We start from the raw sequence: 9,217 nt of genomic DNA on the forward strand, positions 1-9,217 counted from the left end.
TATATTATGTAGGGTGTTAGTACATATTCTAAAGGTGTGCACATTATCAGGATTTGCATGTTCCTTATATTTTCCACAAATGAAAGGATGTTGAACTTTCTCATTTTTAACTCACTTGGGGTGCACAGAAATGCTATGTTGAGGTATAAGTACATTTAGTGTTTGTACCAAAAATATCAGATGACTTATTAAAGTGTAACCCCATTAAAATGAAGATTGTTTGCTAGTTTCCATGTTTTTACCTGTATACTTAAAACTTATATTATATCGTAAGAAACTGCCATAGGAATTAATAATCAGCAAAACAAGATCTGTAGAACATTGTAGAAAATAAGGTCATAGTGATTGACCTTATATAACACAGGTCCCTGGTGTACATAACATAGGAGGCTGTAGTGCACCTTGTATAACACAGGTCCCTGTTGAATGTAACAGGAGGGTGTAGTGCACCTTATATAACACAGGTCCCAGGTAAATGTAACATAGGAGGATGTAGTACACCTTATATAACACAGGTCTCTGGTGAATGTAACATAGGAGGGTGTAGTACACCGTATATAACACAGGTCCCTGATGGATGTAACATAAGAGGATGTAGTGCACCGTATATAACACAGGACACTGTTGAATGTAACAGGAGGGTGTAGTGCGCCGTATATAACACAGGTCCTTGGTGAATGTAACATAGGCGGGTGTAGTGCACCGTATATAACACAGGACTCTGTTGAATGTAACAGGAGGGTGTAGTGCGCCGTATATAACACAGGTCCCTGGTGAATGTAACATAGGAGGGTGTAGTGCACTGTATATAACACAGGTCCCTGATGGATGTAACATAAGCGGATGTAGTGCACCGTATATAACACAGGTCCCTGGTGAATGTAACAAAGGAGGGTGAAGTGCATTTTATATAATACAGGTCTCTGATGGTTTTAACATAAGAGGATGTAGTGCATTTTATATAACACAGGTCCAAGGTGGATATAACATAGGAGTGTGAAGTGCATTTTATATAATACAGATCTATGGTGGTTGTAACATAGAAGGTAGTTGTACACCATATATAACACGGGCACCTTGTAAATGTAACATAGGAAAGTGTAGTACACCTAATATAACACAGGTCCCTGGTAAATGTAACATAGGAAGGTGTAGTACACCTCATATAACATGGGTACTTGGTAAATGTAACATAGGAAGGTGTAGTACATCATATATAACACAGGTCCCTGGTAAATGTAACATAGGAAGGTGTAGTACACCATATATAAAACAGGTCCTTTGTGAATGTAACGTTTGAGGGTGTAGTGCATCTTATATAACACAGATCTCTGGTAGATTTAACATATGATGGTGTAGTGCAATTTATAACACAGGTTCCTGGTGGATGTAACATATTACGGTTTAGTACACCTCATATAACACGGGTCCATGGTAAATGTAACATAGGAGGGTGTAGTACCTTGTATATAACAGGTCCCTGGTGAATGTAACATTTGAAGATGTACTGTACCTGATATAACACAGGTCCCTTGTCAATGTAACAAAGGAGGGTGTACGGTATGCCTTATATGATATAAGCCCCTGGTGAATGTAACATATGAGGATATAGTGCACCTTTTATTACAGGTCTCTGGTGAATGTAACATAGGAGTGTGTAGTGCACCTTATATAACACAAGTACCTGGTGTACATAACATAGGAGGATGTAGTACACCTTATATAACACAGGTCCCAGGCGAATGTAATATAGGAGGGTGTAGTACACCTTGTATAACACAGGTCTCTGGTGAATGTTACATAGGAGTGTGTAGTGCACCTTATATAACACAGGTCACTTGTGGATGTAACATAGGAGGATGTAGTACACCTTATATAACACAAGTTCCTGTGGAATGTAACATAGGAGGGTGTAGTACATGTACACCATATAAGGCACAGGTCCCTGTCGGTTGTAACAGGATGGTGAAGTACACCATATGTAACACGGGTCCCTTGTAAATGTAATATAGGAGGGTGTACGGTATGCCTTATATGATATAAGACCCTGGTGAATGTAACATATGAGGATATAGTGCACCTTTTACTACAGGTCTCTGGTGAATGTAACAAAGGAGGGTGTACGGTATGCCTTATATGATATAAGCTCCTGGTGAATGTAACATATTAGGATATAGTGCACCTTTTATTACAGGTCTCTGGTGAATGTAACATAGGAGTGTGTAGTGCACCTTATATATTACAAGTCCCTGGTGTACATAACATAGGAGGATGTAGTACACCTTATATAACACAGGTCCCTGGCGAATGTAATATAGGAGGGTGTAGTACACCTTGTATAACACAGGTCTCTGGTGAATGTTACATAGGAGTGTGTAGTGCACCTTATATAACACAGGTCCCTTGTGGATGTAACATAGGAGGATGTAGTACACCTTATATAGCACAGGTCTCTGGTGAATGTAACATAGGAGGGTGAAATGTAGCTTGTATAACACAGGTCCCTGGTGGATGTAATTTAGAAGGAAGTTGTACACCTTATTTAACACAAGTCCCTGTGGAATGTAACATAGGAGGGTGTAGTACACCATATAAGGCACAGGTCCCTGTCGGTTGTAACAGGAGGATGAAGTACACCATATATAACACGGGTCCCTTGTAAATGTAACATAGGAGGGTGTAGTGCGCCTCATATAACACAGGTCTCTGCTGAATGTAACAGGAGTGTGTAGTGCACCTTAAATAACACAGGTCCCAGGTTGATGTAACATAAGAGGGTGTAGGCAGAGGCGGATTTAGGGGGGGCCAGGGGGCCCGCCCCCTTTTGTGGCAAAAGATTTGGCTGATTATATAGGGATTCACTGAAGCATGACTGGAGCGGGCGCCCCTCTTATGCAGTCAGTGGATCCGCCACTGGAAGGTCACCATATATAACACAGGTCTCTGCTGTATGGAACAGGAGTGTGTAGTACGCCTTATGAAACACAGGTCCCTGGTGAATGTAACAGGAGGGTGTAATGCGCTGTATATAACACAGGTCCCTGGTGATTGTAACATAGGAGGGTGTAGTGCACCGTATATAACACAGGTCCCTCGTGAATGTAACAGGAAGGTGTAATGCGCCGTATATAACACAGGTCCCTGGTGAATGTAACATAGGAGGGTGTAGAGCACCGTATATAACACAGGACCCTGGTGAATGTAACAAAGGAGGGTGAAGTGCATTTTATATAATAGAGGTCTCTGGTGGTTTTAACATAAGAGGATGTAGTGCATTTTATATAACACAGGTCCCAGGTGGATGTAACATAGGAATGTGAAGTTCATTCTATATAATACAGGTCTATGGTGGTTGAAACATAGTAGGGTGTAGTACAACATATATAACACGGGTACCTGGTAAATGTAACATAGGAAGGTGTAGTATACCTTATATAACACAGGTCCTTGGTAAATGTAACATAGGAAGGTGTAGTACACCTTATATAACACAGGTCCCTGGTAAATGTAACATAGGAAGGTGTAGTACACCATATATAACACAGGTTTTTGGTAAATTTAACATTGGGGGGGTGTAGTACACCATATATAACACAGGTCCCTGGTAATTGTAACATAGGAGGGTGTAGTACACCATATATAAAACAGGTCCTTTGTGAATGTAACGTTTGAGGGTGTAGTGCACCTTATATAACACAGGTCTCTGGTGGATTTAACATAGGAGGGTGTAGTGCAATTTATAACACAGGTTCCTGGTGGATGTAACATATGACGGTTTAGTACACTTCATATAACACGGGTCCATGGTAAATGTAACATAGGAGGGTGTAGTACCCTGTATATAACAGGTCCCTGGTGAATGTACCATTTGAGGATGTACTGTACCTTATATAACACAGGTCCCTTGTAAATGTAACAAAGGAGGTAGTACGGTATGCCTTATATGATATAAGCCCCTGGTGAATGTAACATATATGAGGAAATAGTGCACCTTTTATTACAGGTCTCTGGTGAATGTAACATAGGATAGAACATCTTACATTATAGTACTATCTTACTTCACAATAAAAACCAATTATACCAAGCATGTTTCAAAAGATAGAACATCTTACATTATAGTACTATCTTACTACACAATAAAAACCAATTATACCAAGCATGTTTCAATAGATAGAACATCTAACATTATAGCACTATCTTACTACACAATAAAAAACCAATTATACCAAACATGTTTCAATAGATAGAACATCTTACATTATAGCACTTTCTCACTTCACAATAAAAACCAATTATACCAAGCATGTTTCAAAAGATAGAACATCTTACATTATAGTTCTATCTTACTTCACAATAAAAACCAATTATACCAAGCATGTTTCAAAAGATAGAACATCTCACATTATAGTACTATCTTACTACACAATACAAACCAATTATACCAAGCATGTTTCAATAGATAGAACATCTAACATTATAGCACTATCTTACTTCACAATAAAAAACCAATTATACCAAGCATGTTTCAATAGATAGAACATCTTACATTATAGTACTTTCTCACTTCACAATAAAAACCAATTATACCAAGCATGTTTCAAAAGATAGAACATCTTACATTATAGCACTATCTTACTACACAATAAAAACCAATTATACCAAGCATGTTTCAAAAGATAGAACATCTAACATTATAGTACTATCTTACTACACAATAAAAACCAATTATACCAAGCATGTTTCAATAGATAGACCATCTAACTTCATAGTACTATCTTACTACACAATAAAAACCAATTTAACCAAACATGTTTCAATAGATAGAACATCTTATAAGCGGGAAACACGAAAAACCATCATGACATTGAGGTATGTTATAGCTCATACTTATGCTTAGGGTGTCTACTACATGCTTGAATCTTTATTTATACTGAAATATGCGAATGTAAGCCAAAAAAATATTTCATCGACCCCTACCCCCAATTTGGATAGCCAGACGCCAATATTGACCATACCTACCCCGGATCTTTTCACCCTAGAGACAAAACTGAGCATGTCATTGGTCTATACAAGGTATCATTTTTACTGTAAAGGCCTTGGCTAACTTTAACATGTGTTTTCCAACATAAATAGGTGCCTCATTAGGCGGAAAACACGAAAAACAATAAAAAAGGCAAGAAAACCAACATAAAGGCAAATATCAATTATAGTAAAAATCTTCCCCCAGCACCGCCCAGACATGCCATTGAGGTATGTTATAGCTCAAACTAATGCTTAGGGTGTCTACTACATGCCTGAATTTTTATTTATATTGAAACATGTGAACGTAAGCCAAAAAAATATTTCATCGACCCCTACTCCCAATTTGGATCGCCAGACGCCAATATTGACCATACTTACCCCGGATCTTTTCACCCTAGAGACCAAACTGAGCATGTCTTTGGTCTATACAAGGTGTCATTTTTACCGTAAAGGCCTTGGCTAACTTTAACATGTGTTTTTCAACATAAATAGGTGCCTCATTAGGCGGAAAACACGAAAAACCATAAAAAAGGCAAGAAAACCAACATAAAGGCAAATATCAATTATAGTAATAATCTTCCCCCAGCACCGCCCAGACATGCCATTGAGGTATGTTATAGCTCATACTAATGCTTAGGGTGTCTACTACATGCTTGAATCTTTATTTATACTGAAATATGCGAATGTAAGCCAAAAAAATATTTCATCGACCCCTACCCCCAATTTGGATAGCCAGACGCCAATATTGACCATACCTACCGCGGATCTTTTCATCCTAGAGACAAAACTGAGCATGTCATTGGTCTATACAAGGTGTCATTTTTACTGTAAAGGCCTTGGCTAACTTTAACATGTGTTTTCCAACATAAATAGGTGCCTCATTAGGCGGAAAACACGAAAAACCATAAAAAAGGCAAGAAAACCACCATAAAGGCAAATATCAATTATAGTAAAAATCTTCCCCCCAGCACCGCCCAGAAATGCCATTGAGGTATGTTATAGCTCAAACCAATGCTTAGGGTGTCTACTACATGCCTGAAATTTTATTTATACTGAAACATGTGAACGTAAACCAAACAAATATTTCATCGACCCCTACTCCCAATTTGGATCGCCAGACGCCAATATTGACCATACCTACCCCGGATCTTTTCACCTTAGAGACAAAACTGAGCATGTCTTTAGTCTATACAAGGGTTCATTTTTACCGTAAAGGCCTTGGCTAACTTTAACATGTGTTTTCAACATAAATAGGTGCCTCATTAGGCGGAAAACACGAAAAACCGTCAGAAAAGCCAAGAAAACCAACATAAAGGCAAATATCAATTATAGTGAAAATCTTCCCTCAGCACCGCTCAGACATGCCATTGAGGTATATTATAGCTCCAACTAATGCTAAGGGTGTCTACTACATGCCTGAATCTTCATTTATACTGAAATATGTGAACGTAAGCCAAAAAATATTTAATCGACCCTAATCCCAATTTGGATCGCCAGACGCCAATGTTTACCATACCAACCGCGGATCATTTCACCCTAGAGACAAAACTGAGCATGTCATTGGTCTATATAAGGTGTCATTTTTACCGTAAAGGCCTTGGCTAATTTTAACATGTGTTTTCCAACATAAATAGGTGCCTCAATTGGCGGAAAACACGAAAAACCATAAAAAAAGGCAAGAAAACCAACATAAAGGCAAATATCAATTACAGTAAAAATCTTCCCCCAGCACCGCCCAGACATGCCATTGAGGTATGTTATAGCTCAAACTAATGCTTCGGGTGTTTACTACATAACTGAATTTTTATTTATACTGAAACATGTGAACGTAAGCCAAAAAAATATTTCATCGATCCCTACTCCCACTTTGGATCGCCAGACGCCAATATTGACCATACTTACCCCGGATCTTTTCACCCTAGAGACCAAACTGAGCATGTCTTTGGTCTATACAAGGTGTCATTTTTACCGTAAAGGCCTTGGCTAACTTTAACATGTGTTTTCAACATAAATAGGTGCCTCATTAAGGGAAAAACACGAAAAACCGTCAGAAAAGCCAAGAAAACCAACATAAAGGCAAATATCAATTATAGTGAAAATCTTCCCTCAGCACCGCCCAGACATGCCATTGAGGTATGTTATAGCTCCAACTAATGCCTAGGGTGTCTACTACATGCCTGAATTTTTATTTATACTGAAATATGTGAACGTAAGCCAAAAAATTATTTCATCGACCCCTACTCCCAATTTGGATTGCCAGACGCCAATATTGACCATACTTACCTGGGATTTTTTCACCCTAGAGACAAAACTGAGCATATCATTGGTCTATACAAGGTGTCATTTTTACCGTAAAGGCCTTGGCTAGCTTTAACATGTGTTTTCCAACATAAATAGGTGCCTCATTAAGCGGGAAACACGAAAAACCATCATAAAAGCCAAGAAAACCAACATAAAGGCAAATATCAATTATAGTGAAAATCTCCCCCCAGCACCGCCCAGACATGCCATTGAGGTATGTTATAGCTCAAACTAATGCTTAGGGTGTCTACTACATGCCTTAATCTTTATTTATACTGAAATATGTGAACGTAAGCCAACAAAATATTTAATCGACCTTACCCCCAATTTGGATAGCCAGACGCCAATATTGACCTTACCTACCCCCGATCTTTTCACCCTAGAGACAAAACTGAGCATGTCATTGGTCTATAAAAGGTGTCATTTTTACCGTAAAGGCCTTGGCTAACTTTAACATGTGTTTTTCAACATAAATTGGTGCCTCATTAAGCGGAGAACACGAACAAGCATCATAAAAGCCAAGAAAACCAATCTAAAGGCAAATATCAATTGTAGTGAAAATCTTCCCCCAGCACCGCCCAGACATGTCATTGAGGTATGTTATAGCTCATACTAATGCTTAGGGTGTCTACTACATGCCTGAATTTTTATTTATACTGAAATATGTGAACGTAAGCCAAAAAATATTTCATCGACCCCTACTCCCAATTTGGATCGCCAGACGCCAATATTGACCATACCTACCCGGGATCTTTTCACCCTAGAGACAAAACTGAGCATGTCATTGGTCTATACAAGGTGTCATTTTACCGTACAGGCCTTGTCCAACTTTAACATGTGTTTTCCAACATTAATAGGTGCCTCATTAAGCGAGAAACACGAAAAACCATCATAAAAGCCAAGAAAACCAACATAAAGGCAAATATCAATTATAGTGAAAATCTTCCCCCAGCACCGCCCAGACATGCCATTGAGGTATGTTATAGCTCAAACTAATGCTTAGGGTGTCTACTACATGCCTGAAACTTAAATTCTACTGAAATATGTGAAAGTAAGCCAAGACAGTATTTAATCGACCCCTACCCCCAATTTGGATAGCCAGACGCCAATATTGACCATACCTACCCCGGATCTTTTCACCCAAGAGACAAAACTGAGCATATCATTGGTCTATACAAGGTGTCATTTTTACCAAAAAGGCCTTGGCTAACTTTAACATGTGTTTTCCAACATAAATAGGTGCCTCATTAAGCGGGAAACACGAAAAAATTTATAAAAGCCAAGAAAACCAACATAAAGGCAAATATCAATTATAGTGAAAATCTTCCCCCCCCCACACTATAATTGGTCTATACAAGGTGACATTTTTACATGTGTCTTCCAACTTAATTAGGTGCCTCATTAAGCGGAAAACACGAAAAACCATCATAAAAGCCTAGAAATCCACATAAAGGCAAATATCAATTATAGTGAAAATCTTCCCCCAGCACCGCCCAGACATGCCATTGAGGTATATAATAGCTCAAACTAATGCTTAGGGTGTCTACTACATGCCTGAATCTTTATGTATACTGAACTATGTGAACGTAAGCCAAAAAATATTTAATCGACCCCTAATCCCAATTTGGATCGCCAGACGCCAATATTGACCATACCTACCCCGGATCTTTTCACCCTAGAGACAAAACTGAGCATGTCATTTGTCTATACAAGGTGTCATTTTTACCAAAAAGGCCTTGGCTAACTTTAACATGTGTTTTCCAACATAAATAGGTGCCTCATTAAGCGGGAAACACGAAAAAATTTATAAAAGCCAAGAAAACCAACATAAAGGCAAATATCAATTATAGTGAAAATCTTCCCCCCCCCCCCAGCACCACCCAGACATGTCATT

This window comes from Mytilus edulis, chromosome 13, assembly GCF_963676685.1.
Source record: "Mytilus edulis chromosome 13, xbMytEdul2.2, whole genome shotgun sequence".
Classification (NCBI taxonomy): domain Eukaryota; kingdom Metazoa; phylum Mollusca; class Bivalvia; order Mytilida; family Mytilidae; genus Mytilus; species Mytilus edulis.